This window comes from Protopterus annectens, chromosome 14.part0, assembly GCF_019279795.1.
Source record: "Protopterus annectens isolate FY-2018-M chromosome 14.part0, PAN1.0, whole genome shotgun sequence".
NCBI lineage: Eukaryota > Metazoa > Chordata > Ceratodontiformes > Protopteridae > Protopterus > Protopterus annectens.
The window spans coordinates 793,356,631-793,372,510 of record NC_056748.1 but is presented as its reverse complement, the minus strand read 5'-3'; the positions used below and the strand labels follow the sequence as shown (position 1 = coordinate 793,372,510).

Below are 15,880 nucleotides of genomic sequence, written 5' to 3'. Positions count from 1 at the left end.
GGGAATTCCAGTGGCAGAATGCAGCGCCAATATTTTGTATGCTCCTAGATAGCTATGTGTATCTTGCATAACCCATCAGCTTGACTGATGAAGAAATAACCACCGTAAGGAAGTCCAAATCTAGTTCAAGTACTCTAAGCTCATCCCCTACTCCCCAATGCATCTGTCCCATCCAAGTCTCCAAATTTCATTTGCCATCCACAGCATTTAGACATATTCCAAAGTGCTCCTTAAAATCAGATGTTATGTGATCCTATCTCGCCTACATTCATTACTGATGGGCTCGGAGCCGATCCCTCAGCTCCGACTCGGCACGCTATGCTATAGAGCGAGGCCTCTTATTGGCTGAGCTATTTCTTATCCCAGGATGCACCACCACTAATCCCCAGATCTCGTTTGCCGCTTACAAGCTAGGACGTGATCTCAAACTTGGCTGGGCTAAGTACTGTTTTATTCAGACTTTTCCTGTCAGGAATTTTGCTATTTTGAACCCAAAAGCTGTTTTAACAGCTATTGTTGTTGTACGAGTGTGTTTGGGAAAATTTGTTGAGGAAAATTGTGTTTTTTTGTTAAGGGAAGGTTTCCCGTTTAAGTTAGAGGGGCCTTCCCCTATTACTATCTAGCATTTTTGTGTTTCCAGGAGGTCAAGTACCTGCTTAAGTTAGAGGGTCTTGACCCTCATTTTCAGTGTTTGTGGTACTAGATTGTGTATTGTTTTCTGACATTGTGTTTTGTCTAAAAAAAAAAAAAAAAAAAAAAAAAACTTAACTTACTTAGTTTTCACTTTCTTTGTAGTAACATCTCGTATCTTAGCGTTAGTCAGCATGTCTAAGGAGCATAGACCCTCTGGGTTTAAAAAGTGCGCGAGGTGTGGTTACAGAATGTCCATAACGGACGACCACTCCTCATGCGTTTATTGTTTAGGCGCCAAGCACCTACAAGAGTCCTGTAGCGTGTGTCACGCCTTTTCTGCTAGAGTCCTCCAGGAGAGGAAGAATAAATTAATATTAAAAGGTCTGATTAAGCCCTCCTTCGAGGAGGCTTTATCTTCCTCTTCCTCTCCTACGAAGAAGAAAAAAGCGTCGGCTCCGACCAGTCTGTCGGAACCGACTGCCAAAAAACCTAGGCAGGCTTCTCCATCGGCTCCACGGACTTCGGAGCCGAGGGCGGGACGGTCTGCCTCGATCCCTCTGGTTTCGGAGCCGAGGACTGGGGCATCGAGAGGCGGGTCACCTTCATCGGCTCCACTGATTTTGGAGCCGATGAGGGTTGCCGGCTCAGACTCTTCCCCTTCGGCGCCGAAGCCCTCCTCGGCACCGAGGGAAATTGTTTTGAGATCTCCCTCGGAACCGATAGTGGTCGAATCCATTCGGAGCCGGTCCCCTAGTCCTATGGAGCCGATGGAGAAATCGGTTCGGACCCGATCGGTGTCATCTAGATCCTCCAAGATGTCTGATTCGGACATCAAAAGGGTGCTCCTAAGACTTTTCCAGTCTCCGGTGTTTCAAATGTTAGTTTCGGCTCCAGCCCATTCGGCTTCGGAGCCGATGGTCCACCCTGCTATTATGGTTCCTCCTCCAACAGCCTCGGCACTGTTGGAGCCGGTGCTGGTGGAGACGGTGGAGGTTTTTGGGTTGGGCCCGACCCTTACTCCAACTCCAGCTCTTGAGTCGGAGTTCGCTATGCGGACTTCTTCTGTCGGCCCCGGGGGGGACGCTTCGGGACTGATGTTTTCGGTCTCAAGCCTTCCTCTCTGTGCGTCAGCTGCGGGGGTACCGTCTACCGTTGTGGCCACGGAGGTGGGACCTTCCCAGGATTCTGGTGGTCCCGCCTTCAGGGCCATGAGGAGTGCGTTAGCCAAATCATCTTTGGCTACCTCCATGGTCTCCCCAGCTCCTTCCCTGCATACTGAGACTGGGTCTTTGGCAGTCCCCCTGTCCTTAGACAGCGGAGCCCCGGGGCCTGAGGTTACCCCCACTGGGGGTTCCCCCCCTCCTGGAGGTCCCTCTGAAGCTTCTTCAGAGGAACCCCCCAGGAAAAGATCGTGCAAGAGGAAGCACGTTGACTCCCCTGATGAGTCTCTTACATCAGACACTGATCTCGATGATGCAGAGGGGTCCCCTAAGTCGTCCTCGGATGATGTCTCCTTTGCGGACTTCCTGGAAGCCCTTAAACAACGAGGCGGCTGGCAATCCAAACCCCCTTCTGCTGATGAGTCAGTGTTCCTTAAGGCCTTCGGGGCTCAGCCCTCCGCCTCCTGGGTGTCTCCGCCCTTCGACGAGCTCTTGGATTTGATCTGTCGAAGGGCGTGGAAACACCCAGACTCTGTGGAACCGGTGTCTGCTCGTCCTAATAAGTTTGTCAGCACCCCCAGAAAAAGAGTTTCTGACGAAAGGTGTGGCTGTAGATGCTTTGGTGGTGGCATCTGCTACCCAGCAAGATGTAGCAGAGGCTTCGACGTCCGTCCATCCGCCTAATAAGGAGTCTAGGAGCATGGATCGGTATGGTAAGCGCACCCTAAGTTCAGCGGCCTTTACATTAAGGTCCTTGAACTATCTCACGCACTTTACCAGATTTCAGAGGGATCTGATTAAAGAACTTTCCGATACCTTCTTGGGTAACCTGCCTGAACAGCTGGCCCAGACGGTTGGCTCTCAGCTGGCTACGCTGTCGTCCATATCAAACTCGTCCATGAGGCTCATTTCTTATGCGGCCAATGGGGCAAGTAGAGCGGCGGGTACAGGCATTGCTCTACGAAGGCAAGCCTGGCTCCGCCTGTGTCATTTCGCGGAGGCCTTCAAGTCTTCCTTTGCCGACGCCCCCTTTGATGGGTCCTCTTTGTTTGGACCCAAGGTAAAGGACACACTGACCCGCTGCGAGCAAGAAGGTAAGACTTTGACTGCCGTAGGGGCACGATTTTCCACTCCCTTTCGGCCTTACCCCAAGGCTAAAAGAGGAGGGAAAATGTGGTTCCGTAGATCTCAGAAGTCTTACCCCTCACAGCAGGACGATCCCCCTTCTAGAGGCAGGGGAGGGGGAAATTCTTCTGGAAGACGCCGTCCCAGAGGCGGCAGAGGCCCTCGCAGCACTGGAGACCACGAGTCCTTTCGTGGCTCTTCAGCCTTTCACAGTCCCTGAGGGATTGCCTGACTGTGCAGCTCCGGAGCCAGTCGGGGGTCGTTTTTCGAGGCACCTAAAAGCCTGGGAAGGTATCACTCAGGACCGATGGGTGCTTTGAATTATCGCCGGAGGTTACGCCATCCCTTTTTCTCACTCTCCACCTCAGTCCAAAAAAATCCCGGACCCGCCACCCAGTCATCGGGAAACTGCAACCTCAGAAGTTTCAAAGCTGCTGCAAAAAGGAGTCATCCAACCGGTCCCCGCAGACCAGATCGGATTAGGGACTTACTCAAGATTCTTTTTGGTGCAAAAAAGACCAGGGACTTGAGGCCCATTTTGGATCTCAGCATTCTAAACCGTTCAGTCAAAAAGTCCAAGTTCCGAATGGTCACCCTACAATCCATTCTCCCACTGCTGGAGAAAGGTGTTTGGATGTGCTCCATAGATCTCAAGGACGCTTATTACCATATCATGGTACATCAAGCGTCCAGGAGACATCTGCGCTTCAGCCTAGGAGGCAGTCATTTTTAGTTCCGCGCGCTGCCCTTTGGTCTCACCACAGCCCCCAGGGTGTTCACCAAATGTTTGGCGGTCGTGACTGCTCACCTGAGAAGTCTAGGATTCCAGGTGTTTCCGTATCTAGACGACTGGCTCCTAACTGCCACCTCCAAGCATCTACTATTGCGGAGCCTACAAGCCACGATATCACTGAGCAATTCCCTTGGAATCACCTTCAATTGGCCAAAGTCTGTGTTGCTGCCATCTCAACGCATAAGATTCATCAGAGTAGAGATGGACTCAAACCGAATGCGGGTCTATCTACCTACAGACAGGATACAAACCATACACGCTCATGTTCGAGCCTTACTTCCCAGATCCAAAGCCCCAGCCAGAATGGTCCTGCAGATATTGGGATCCATGTCCGCCACGGTTCTTCTAGTTCCCCTAGCAAGGTTGCACATGAGAATTCTCCAGTGGCTTCTTTCAACTCAGTGGTCCTTTCAGGATCTCCCTCTCAGTCACCTCATATGGATCACGGAAACCTGCAAACGGGACCTTCGCTGGTGGCTGGTGCCCTCCAATCTGGATCAGGGACGACCCTTTGTTCCACCTCCTCCTGTGGCCACTTTGACTACGGACGCCTCCCAGATGGGGGGGGGGCATTCCCTGGGCAGGTCAGTCCAAGGCAAATGGCATTCGAAAGAGACCCTACTTCATATCAACATCCTAGAAATGAGAGCTGTCCCTTCAAGCCCTTCACGATTACCTCCCTCAGGGCGTAATTGCCGTTCACTCCGACAACATGTCAGTTGTCTGGTACCTGAACAAACAGGGAGGGACCAGATCCTACCCCCTTTGCAGAGAGGCCATGAGAGTTTGGGAATGGGCAGTGTCTACCAAACGCTTTCTAGTGGCGACTCATATCCCGGGCAAGTCCAATGTGATAGCCGACAGACTGAGCAGAACTATCCTCTCTCCACATGAGTGGTCTCTGAACATTACAGTTGCAAATCAGATTTTCAGCAAATGGGGAGTTCCGTGTTGCGACCTCTTCGCGACTCCGCTAAATGCTAAGTGCAAAAAGTTCTTCTCCCTCACCCCGGCTCCGGGGAAGAGCCCCATGGACGCACTAGCCCATCCGTGGCCCACCGGCTTGCTGTATGCTTTTCCTCCAGTTCCTCTCCTTCCCAGGGTGATCCAAAAGGCGTCTCTCTTGGGGAGAAAAATTATCTTAGTTGCTTCTTACTGGCCTCGTCAGGTATGGTTCCCCTATCTTCAGAAATATGCACTGGAAGGTCCATGGTTCCTGGATCAGATCCCAGACTTATTGGTTCATCAGTCGGGACTTTTCCACCAGTCCCTACACACCTTAAAATTGACGGCTTGGCTCCTCCTCTTCCGACTATAGTCAGGAATCATACCTTGGATCCGGAAGTTGTACACATTTTATCCTCGGCCCACAAGTCTGCTACAAAGAAATTGTATTCTAGCAAAAAGATTTGCTATTTGGGCTCAACTCCGGGGTCTGGATCCCACCACTATTCCCGTATCAGAAGTACTGAAATTTCTAACTTCCCTTTTCAATCAAGGCTCTTCAGTCTCAACCATTAAGGTTCAATTGGCAGCTATTTCCAATTTTCACGAACCTATAAACCCACCTTTAATGAGCAACAGATTATGTAAGACCTTCTTGAAAGGTGCTGCGCTTTTAAGACCTCCGATTTCTCATCCGGCTCCTCCATGGGATCTCGATGTGGTGTTACGCGCCTTAACTTTCTCCCCCTTCGAACCGGCAGCAACATGTGATTTAAAATTTCTGTCATGGAAAACTGCCTTTCTGGTGGCGATTACTTCTGCCAGAAGGGTTTCAGAGCTTCAAGCTTTGTCTGTAAAACCTCCGTACTTGGTTTTTCACAAAGATAGAGTATCTCTCAGGCCAAATCCATCATTTGTCCCTAAAGTTTGTTCCAGTTTCTGCCTACAACAGTCATTAGAACTTCCAGTCTTCTTTCCGAAGTATTCTAACAAAGCGGAATACATATTCCACACATTAGATGTCCACAGGCAATTGCGTTTTTATTAAGATAGGACCAAACAAACAAGGAAAACAGGTCAGTTGTTTGTATCCTTTTCAGACAATAAATTGGGCAAAGCCGTCACAAAGGTCACTATTGCCAAATGGATCAGGGACTGTATTACTCAAGCTTATTCTTCTTCTAATATAGAGCTTACCACCTCTGTCAAAACTCATTCTACAAGAGCTATGGCTACTTCAATAGCATTCCATTCTAAGCTTGCCATTAGTGACATTTGTGCTGCGGCTACATGGTCTTCCCCGCACACTTTCATTTCTCACTACAAATTGGATGTGGTATCTAGAGGACGAGCTTCATTTGGTTCCACAGTGCTCAGGAGTGTTTTCCAGTGAGCCACCCAGGATTTAGGTGCTAGGGACGTTGTCCCATCAGTACTGAATGTAGGCAAGATAGGATCACATAACATCTTTTAGTTATGTACTTACCATAACTTTAGATGTTTGGGATCCATCTCGCCTACATTCCCAATAACCCACCCTCCTTCCCCCTTCCTTGGAGATCAGAGGATATCAGAAGATCCGAATCCTGTTGTTTCATCTTGAAACATCTGGCAATGTTATATAAACAAGTTGTGTATGTGTGCATGAATGCGGACAAACAAGATCTGGGGGATTAGTGGTGGTGCATCCTGGGATAAGAAATAGCTCAGCCAATAAGGGGCCTCGCTCTATAGCATAGCGTCCCGAGTCGGAGCCGAGGGATTGGCTCCGAGCCCATCAGTACTGAATGTAGGCGAGATGGATCCCAAACATCTAAAGTTATGGTAAGTACATAACTAAAAGTTAAACGACTTACTCTGTTTCTCTTGGATTTTCCATGGTTCATTCTTCTTTCTGTATGTAGTTATAACAGACAATGTTATGTAGTCCAATCTAGCCTACATTCTTACCCGTGGGTTTCGGCTCCGACTCTGCCAAACTTTTCTAGCTCGAAGTCTTCTATTGGCTGGGCTAAGCAGGTATCCCATGGTGCACTGCTCCATACCCCCAGATCTCGTTTGCCACTTGTGTAGCTCGGACGTGGTCTCGCTCTTGGCTGTGGCCAAGTACTTTTTTTTCTTGTTATTTGAGAAAATTTCTTACAAACAAAAAGCTATTTTCATGGCTAGTGTCTATTTAATGTTGTTTTGGTTTAGGTAGTGTGTTTGTGGTTTGTGGTATCCCGCTAACTGTTCTTTCGGGCTAGGCCCGTTTCAGTTAGAGGACCTAGTCCTCTTTTCCTGTGTTTTTCGCGCTAAAACTGTTTAAGTTAGAGGTTTTAGTGTCTGCTTCCCCTTGCTTTTGTGGTCAGAAAACTGTTTTAGTTAGAGGTTTTTGGCCTTTTTTGTTTCAGTGCGTGTTCCTTCTGGGGTTTGTGTGTGCTGTGCAGTTTACCAACTTGTTCCCGCTTTTTGTGGTGGTGTGTGTCTGGGTCCTTTTTTGTCAGACAGTGACTAGTGCTGTGTTGGTTTTTTGTGATTGTTTGTTGGAAAATGTCTGAGGATTCCAAAGAGCACAAACCTTAGGGTTTTAAAAAGTGCACTAAGTGCGGTTACAAAATGTCCATCACCGATGGGCACTCAGTTTGTGTTTATTGCCTGGGAGCCATCCATCTGCAGGAGTCCTGCAGCTTCTGCCATGCTTTTAGTCCCAGAGTGCTCCAAGAAAGAAAGAATAAGCTGATTTTAAAGGGACTGTTGAAACCCTCTTTTGAAGAGGCCATGGATTCTTCTCCCAGTGCTAAACCCAAGTCCTCAAAATCTAAAAAGAGATATCCGGCTCCTTCAGTTTCTTCAGAGCCACCGGAGAAAGTCACAAAACTTGCTTCGACCTCTTCGGCTCCACTGTCCTCGGGGCCGCAGGAAGTGTCGGTGTTGATGGAACCGGCGTTGGCTCCAATTATATTGGAACCTCTTCAGAGCCGACCGCCCAGTCTTGGACCAGTTTCACCTGAGAGGAGATCTCTATCTCCCTCCCTGTCCTCCAAATCCTCCAGGACCCTTTCTGATGTGGATGTTGATAGGGTGGTTCAGAGGCTCCTCCAGTCACCGGTTTTGGCAAAATTGTTTTCAGCTCCGGCGCCCGTCCCGACCCCTTCGATCATTCCTCCGAGTGCATCTCTGTCTTTGGAGCCAGTGTGTTCCACGCCGTGTGATGTTCCTAGGTCGGATCTGATGGCCCCTCCGGGCCTGTCTGTACCGACGTCTGCTCCGTCCACGGGGTTCGGGACTCGAGATTCTTCAGTAGGGCCCGAGGGGGACATCTCAGGGACATATTTCGGTTATTAGTCTTCCGCTCGGTGCCTCGGCTCGAGGGACCCCGACTCCTGTCTTGGTCTCGGAGGCTGGCCAGTCCTCAGACTCTGGGAGAGGGGGGGCTGCCTTTGAGGCCATGCGGACTGCGCTGGCCAGATCATCAGCTACATCATGCGGGTCGGTCATTCTGTCCCCCACCACTTGGCCTCTGATCACCTCCTATCTGTAGACAGCGGAGCAACAAGGCCTAGGGATACCCCCCACAAGTGGTCCCCAAGTTTCCGAGGGCCTTTCAGAGTTCATGCCTGAGGAGCCCCCTAGAAAGAAAACGTGCAAGAGGAAGCACATAGACTCCCAAGATGAGTCTCTCACCTCTGATACTGACCTTGAGGAATTGGAGGGGGTCTCCCAAGTCATCCTCTGATTGTTTCCTTCTTCGACATCATGGAGATACTGAAACAAAGAGGTGACTGGCCGTCCAAAGCCCCCTCCAAGGAGGAGTCTGTCTTCCTTAAGGCCTTTGGTGCTCAGCCCTCCACCTCCTGGGTGTCCCCACCCTTCAACAAGCTCCTAGATTTAGTTTGTCGAAAGGTGTGGGAAAACCCTGATTCTGTGGAGCCCGTACCCAGGCGTCCCAACAAGTTTTTCTGCTACCCCGGGTAAAGAGTTTCTGTCCAAAGGAGTCTCTCTGAATGCCATGGTGGTGGCGGCGGCCACTCAGAAGGAAGTAGCATAGACTTCTTCCTCCGTCCATACTCTTAACAAGGAGTCTAGGACCATGGACCGGTACGGTAAGCGTACCCTCTCGTCAGCAACCTTTACCTTACGGTCACTGAACTGTCTCATTTCACTCTGCTCCTGAGAGATCTCCTCAAGGAGTTAGGAGATACTCTTGTGGGTAACGTTTCTGAGGCGGTGGCCCAGACGGTTAACGCCCAGGTGTCTACCCTCAATTTTATAGTCAACTCATCCGTGTGGCTCATCTCATATGCAGCCGATGGAGCGAGTAGGGCAGCAAGCTCAGGAGTCGCCCTTAGAAGGCAAGCCTGGTTGCGCCTTGGTCACTTCGCGGAGGCCTTCAAGTCTTCTTTCACTGACACCCCCTTTGATGGTTCTTCTTTGTTTGGAACCAAAGTGAAAGACACCCTCACCAGGTGCGAACAAGATGGAAAGACCCTGTCTGCTGTAGGGGTCCGTTTTTCCCTTCCCTCTAGGCCTTACCCCAAGGCCCAGCGGGGTGGGAAGATGTGGTTCAAAAAATCAGAGGTTTTTTCTGCAAGACAGGTGAGTCCCCCTCCAGAGGCAGAGGAGGGGGAGGTTATTCAGGGAGACGCTGCCCTAGAGGCAGAGGGGGCCCCCGCAATTCGGGAGACCACGATTCCTTTCGCTGCTCCCGCTACTCTCGTTCCTGAGTGAGTGCCCAGCTGTGCTTATCCGGAGCCAGTCGGGGGTCGGATTTCATTATATCCGGAAGCCTGGAAAAGCATCACCCAGGACCGATGGGTATTACGAATAATTTCCGGAGGTTATGTCATCCCGTTTACATCAGGCTCCCCCTTCAGTCAGAAAAATCCCGGTCATTCCACCCAGTCAAAGGGATCAAGCAGCCTCAGAGGTTTCAAAGGTGCAAGGAAAAGGTGCCATCCAACGTGTCCCCTCAGACCAAGTCGGATTAGGGACTTGCTCAAGATTCTTTTTGGTGCCGAAAAGAACAGGGGACCTGAGACCCATATTAGATCTCAGCCGAATGAACAACTATGTACAGAAGTCCAAGTTCTGTATGGTCACATCACAGTCGATTCTCCCATTGTTGGGAGAGGAGGTATGGATGTGCTCCATCGACCTCAAGGATGCTCACTACCATGTCAAAATGGACAGGGCATCCATGAGTCACCTACGCTTCCAGCTGGGAGCCAGTCATTTCCAGTTTTTAGCCCTGCCCTTTGGTCTCACCACAGCCCCCTGGGTGTTCACCAAATCTATGGCGGTGGTGACTGCTCACTTGAGACGTCAGGGATTCCAAGTGTTTCCATATCTGGATGACTAGCTCCTTACCGCCCCCACCAGGCATCTAATAGTCCAAACCAGGGATGCTACCATCACTCTGTCAATAGTTGGGCATAGCACTAAATTGTGAAAAATCTGCCTTGTTGCCCTCACAGCGCAGAATTAGACACCGTTCAAATGCAAGCATTTTTACCGCAGGAAAGGATCAGTGTCATACAGGAACAGATACACAACCTGATGCCCCTGAGGAAAGCAAAGGCAAGATGGGTTCTTCAACTCCTGGGGACCATGGCAGCAACAATTATGTTGGTCCCTCTAGCGAAATTGCACATGAGACTTCTTCAATGGCTCCTCTTTGGTCAATGGTCTCCCAAAAATTTCCACTTTCTCACCCCATTTTGCTCACGGACAGATGCAAACAGGATCTCAGTTGGTGGCTTTGCACCAACAATTTGGAAAGGGGAAAATCCTTTGTTCCACCTATCCCGGTTGCCACAGTGACCACGGACGCCTCCCAGATGGGGTGGGGGGGCATTATCTTGGCAGGACAGTCCAAGGCACTTGGCAAGATCACGAGATACATCTGCATATCAACGTCCTAGAGATGAGAGCGGTGCTACTTGCGTTGCAGGCACTTCAGAGATTTCTGCCTCTAGGGACGATTACAATACACTCTAACAACATGTCAGTAGTGTGGTATCTAAACAAGCAAGGGGGAACCAGATCTTATCCCCTGTGCAGAGAGGCCATGCGAGTGTGGCAGTGGGCAGTATCTTCCCAACGGTTTCTTGTGGCAACACACATTCCGGGGAAGTCCAACGTGATAGCAAACAGGCTAAGCAGAGCTATTCTGATGCCTTAAGAGTGGTTCCTGAATCCTCTAGTTGCAGAACAAATCTTCAGCAGATGGGGTCAGCCTTGCTGCAACCTTTTTGCCAGCCCCCTCACTGCCAAATGCAGCAGCTACTTCATGCTGATCCCCCCACAGGGGGAGTCACCCAGGGAAGCTGTAGTTCACGATTGGCCCTCTGGTCTGCTTTATGCTTTCCCTCCGTTTCCCTTGCTGTCAAAAGTGATTCAGAAAGCGCAATTCTTGGGAAGCAGAATGTTTCTGATTGCTCCACACTGGCCTCGTCAAGTCTGGTTCCCCTTTCTCCAACCCTACATTGTGGACACTCCTTCGATTCTAGACCCACAACCAGATTTACTGACACACATGTCGGGACAGTTCCACCCCTCTCTGATGACCCTCCGGTTGACAGCCTGGCTACTCCACTTCCTTCATTAGTTATGCTTCACCAGTTTTCACCGGAAGTAGTTCACATTTTATCTTCCTCTCATAAGCCCTCTACTATGAAGATTTATTCTAGCAAATGGAAGAGGTTTTCTATTTGGGCGCATACCCAAGGAATTGATCCTTACACAGCCCCAATTGCTTCAGTCTTGGAGTTTTTGTCTATGCCTTTCCATCAGGGTCCGCATCAGCTACCATAAAAGTTCAGTTGGCAGCGATATCTAATTTTCATGTTGCGAATGAGCCTAGTCTCATGGCTCTCAGACTCTGTAAGGCTTTCCTGAAGGGTACTCTTTTACTCCATCCTCCGGTCTCTGAACCTATCAGGCCCTGGGATCTCAATTTTGTTCTACAAGCCCTCACTTCACCACCTTTCGAGCCTGCAGCTACCTGTGATTTGAAATTCTTGACCTGGAAAACAGCCTTTTTAATAGCAATCACTTCAGCCAGACGAGTTTCAGAAATGTAAGCCCTTTCTATCAAACCTCCATACTTGATCTTCCATAAGGACAGGGTTTCTCTTAGACCAAACCCTTCTTTCCTTCCTTCCTTCCTAAAGTGGCTTCCGTATCCAATCTTAATTAATCTGTTGAGTTGCCTGTATTCTTTCCTCATTTTTCAAACAAGGCAAAATTTAAATTTTATCAGTTGGATGTACACAGACAGTTACATTTCTATCTGCACCGAACAAAAGATATACGAAAGTCTAATCAACTATTTGTCTCCTTTTTGGAAAACAAAATTGGGTCACCTGTCTCCAAAATCACCCTATCCAGATGGATATCTAGTTGCATCTCTTTCACCTACTCCACAGCAGGAAAAGACCTGCCTTTTCCGGTCAAGGCGCACTCTACTCGGGCTGTTTCTACATCTACAGCCTATCAAGCCAGATTGTCGATGGATGATATATGTGCTGCAGCTACTTGGGCTTCTCCTCACACATTTGTTTCTCATTACAAATTGGACGTGGTATCTAGGGGTTAGGGTGTCCTTTGGTTCCACAGTATTCAGGAGTATTTTCCTATAAGCCACCCAGGATGTAGGTGCTAGGGACGCTGTCCCACAGGTAAGAATGTAGGCGAGATTGGACTACATAACATCAAGAGTTATGTACTCACCATAACGTTCAATGTTTGTAGTCCATCTCGCCTCACATTCTTACTTACCCTCCCACTTTCCCCCTTCCTGGAGGATCTGGAGGTTAGGTTTCTATTTACAGAGTTCCCTTCACCTTTAGCTTATTCTTTTTTACCTGGATGTTGTGTATGCATGGGGTATGAATGAGTATTTGCAGCAAACTAGATCTGGGGATATGGAGCAGTGCATCATGGGATACCTGCTTAGTCCAGCCAATAGAAGACTTCAAGCTGGAAAAGTTTGGCTGAGTCGGAGCCGATATTCGGCTCCGAACCCACGAGTAAGAATGTGAGGCGAGATGGACTACATACATCGAACGTTATGGTGAGTACATAACTTCTTGTTTTACCTGTTGCTTCCTGTTGTTAGAGTTGCTAGACTTGTTATATTTGTATAAAGTGTAGTTTGTTTTATTTGTATAATGTGTAGAGGCATTGCTCTGTGTTGTGTTTTTAGAAATTGTGGTTGGCTATACAGTAGCACTCTTTGACTAGTGACTTCACTGTTGCTACTTTTTAGGTGGCCTCTTCCTTTCTATTGCTGTGAGCAAGAGCTTCAGGAAATGTATTGTTCCACAATTTCCATTTATTTCAATGTGATTTGCTCCTTTCCTTTAATAAAGCTCCCACTTCCAGTTCTTCTGTCTCGGTTACAATATTCGGTACTTCAAATGCAGTTGGTTTAGATTTTAATTTCAATTTTCTAGCTATTGCTTTGTTTGGAAGCCACCAGCCTTACTATGTCTAAGCAGTTTAGATCCAGTGTCCCAGCTGAAAGTAATAATTTCCTTAGTTTCTCCCATTTGCTCTCTAGGAGATTCTCAGTAGGAGATTTTTAAAATCTACCAATTCATTATACTCCCAAAACATATGATGCCCTGCCATTTCACTGTCACAGTGTTCCTTACAATAGGGATCCCCTGCCAAGGGCGGTACAGTGTCCAGCCAGTATACCCAAGTCTTTAGGTTGCTAAGGGTACTCAGTACATCACACACATGCTGCCCGCATACAGTGTAGGGCATGAAGGTGACATCCGACGTACCATCCTCAGAACTTCTTTGCCACCAGTCTGAACACCATCTTCGATCATAGCAAGACCACATCAGTGTCAGAGATGAGAGCTCTTCTGCTGGCTGTTCAAGCATTTCATCCTGTTTTCATTCCAGAGCCCCCAAAGTACTGACAGTACCCCAGTAATATGTGGTATGTCAACAAGCAAGGGGGGAGCAAGATCTCATCTCCTGTGCAGGTGAGCACTTCAAGTGTAGGAGCTAGCTGTTCAGTATCAAGTAACACTTCAGGCAGTTAATATTGCCTAAGGTCAGAGCATTGTGGCAGACTATCTGCAGGTCCATATCACAATCACCAGTGGGGTACTCCAAAAGTAGATTTTTTTGCCACCCCTCTGAAAAGGCAACTTCCTTTTTTTTTTCTTTTGTGCCAGAGCTCCATGACCTCTGGTCTGGAAGGTGGGATGCCCTCTTTCTGCTGGAAGGGGATGTTTCTTTGTTTCCTCCCCTTCCTCTCATTCTGAAAGTCCTATTCGGGGTAAAGTAAGATGCTCCCAAAGTATTGCTATTGACTCCCTTTTGCTCAGACAGCTTTGGTTCCTTCTGCATGTAGCAAAGAGCAATCATCACAAGTTACCTCACAGGGTGAACCTACCTACTCATGCAAGACAAGGGATCTCTCATCCATCCACACCTGTAATCTCTTCAACTGACATTGTGAATGATAGGATTTTGATTCCATATAGACACCTTTTTTCTAAGGATGTAATTAGGGTGCTGTAGGAGCTGAGGAAATTGTACTTATCCAAATGGAAGAGGTTTCCTGTTTGGTGCCTTTTCATAACCTGGATCCACTTTCCATGGATGTTCATTTGGTTCTGTCTTATCTGTGTGAATTGCTCACTGTTTGGTTGGCAAATTCTTCTGTTAAGGCCCACATATCAAATAGTTCTGCTTGTTTGCTTCTAACACCCCCCATTTAGCCTCTAGATTTGAGACTAAACAGTTTTCCTAAAGATGTCATTCATAGTAAACCTCCCAGGAAGTCTGTCCCTCCTTCTTGGTACCTTAGTTTTGTTTTGGAGAAATTGACCCAGGCTCCTTTTGAGCCTGCGGGCCTGGCTTCTTTGCAGCATTTTTCTTTGAAGACTGTTTTTTTGTTGGTCCTTACCTCTGTCAGATGGATGTCTGAGCTTCAAGTACTCATGCTGGTCCTCCTTTTTTAGTTTTTCATAAGGATTGGGTGTCCGTACTAATAGGTGAATGAGTTGTCTCTTAATCAGTCTATTCATTTACAGACTTTTTCCCTTCTCCACAGTCTACTAGTGAGAAGGTTTTGCACAGTTTGGATGTGCATAAATAACTCATTTGATTTGGTTAAGACCAAAGCTTTTCACAAGTTTAATTAGATTTGTTTCCTTTCATCCTAGATCTTTGGGATTGGCTGTTTCCAAGCAACCTATTTCTTCTTGGCTGTCTAAAGCCATTTCCTTTTTTTCTTTTCATGGCAAGAGCCTTCCTTCTGTTTAGGCTCATTCTACTAGGGCTGTAACTTTTTCTGGTGCTTTTTTTCAAGAGATTAAATACTATCTACTTGAGGCAGTTGTCTTAACTACTGTGCAAACTTTTACCAATTACTATAAGTTTGATGTGATATCTAGGGCTTGGTTTGCTAGAGCCATCCTTCATGGCTTCCTAGTGGGCTCTGCTGGTCCTTCCTCCTCCCTCTTTTCTACATGAGCTTTTGCACTCTCCATATTGTAAGGAATACTGCAACAATGAAATGGCAGGACATAGTACATTTGTGCAAAATCTTACAATAATGGTAGATGTCCTTCTCTTCACTGGTGCAGTTTTCACTCCCTCCATACCCCCCCCCCCCTGGATCATTTCCCTTCTGGACGTGCCTGGTACCTCTCTAATCCTTAGGTTGGCATTCCTACTGGGGCTTTCAGCTCTGAGGGCAGTATGGCCAGCGTTACCTTGATGCCCTATGCTGTGCATGGGGAGCATACAAGTGATGTATTGAGTACCCTTAGCAACCTAAAGGGTTTGGTATACTGGCCAGACATTGGCCACCCTTGGCAAGGGATCCCTATTGTAAGGAATATTGCAACAATGAAGAGAGGGACATCTAATATTATGGCAAGATTTTTTTACATAACTTTACTTTCCCAACTACCTCTTTCTTCCCCATCACTCCTCCAACTTTAGCCATCTACCCGAGGACAAATTCTTTGAGGTCTGCTTTTGGTGCAAAAATACTCATGCAAACACTTCCTAGCAAAAATCCTAAATCTTCTAGACTTTGTAGCATACTTGTGAGCCATACATATGCCCTTCCATTGTTCTCTTGTAAATTTGGTTATCCAGTCTGTCTTCCCAATTTTTTTTGAATCTCCTCTGACTGATTCTTATAGTTATTGTGCAATATTTTACATGCCCTACAAGTAAACCCCTTTCAACTTCTGTTCTAGATTAA

At 47.8% G+C, this 15,880-nt stretch overlaps 1 protein-coding gene across 1 annotated transcript in view; it reads left to right on the top strand.

Moving 5' to 3' along the window:
• LOC122788730 (SMC5-SMC6 complex localization factor protein 2-like) overlaps positions 1–15,880 on the top strand; it is a 397,673-nt gene that overhangs the window by 152,421 nt on the left and 229,372 nt on the right. The gene's annotated exons all lie outside the window — the stretch shown is intronic.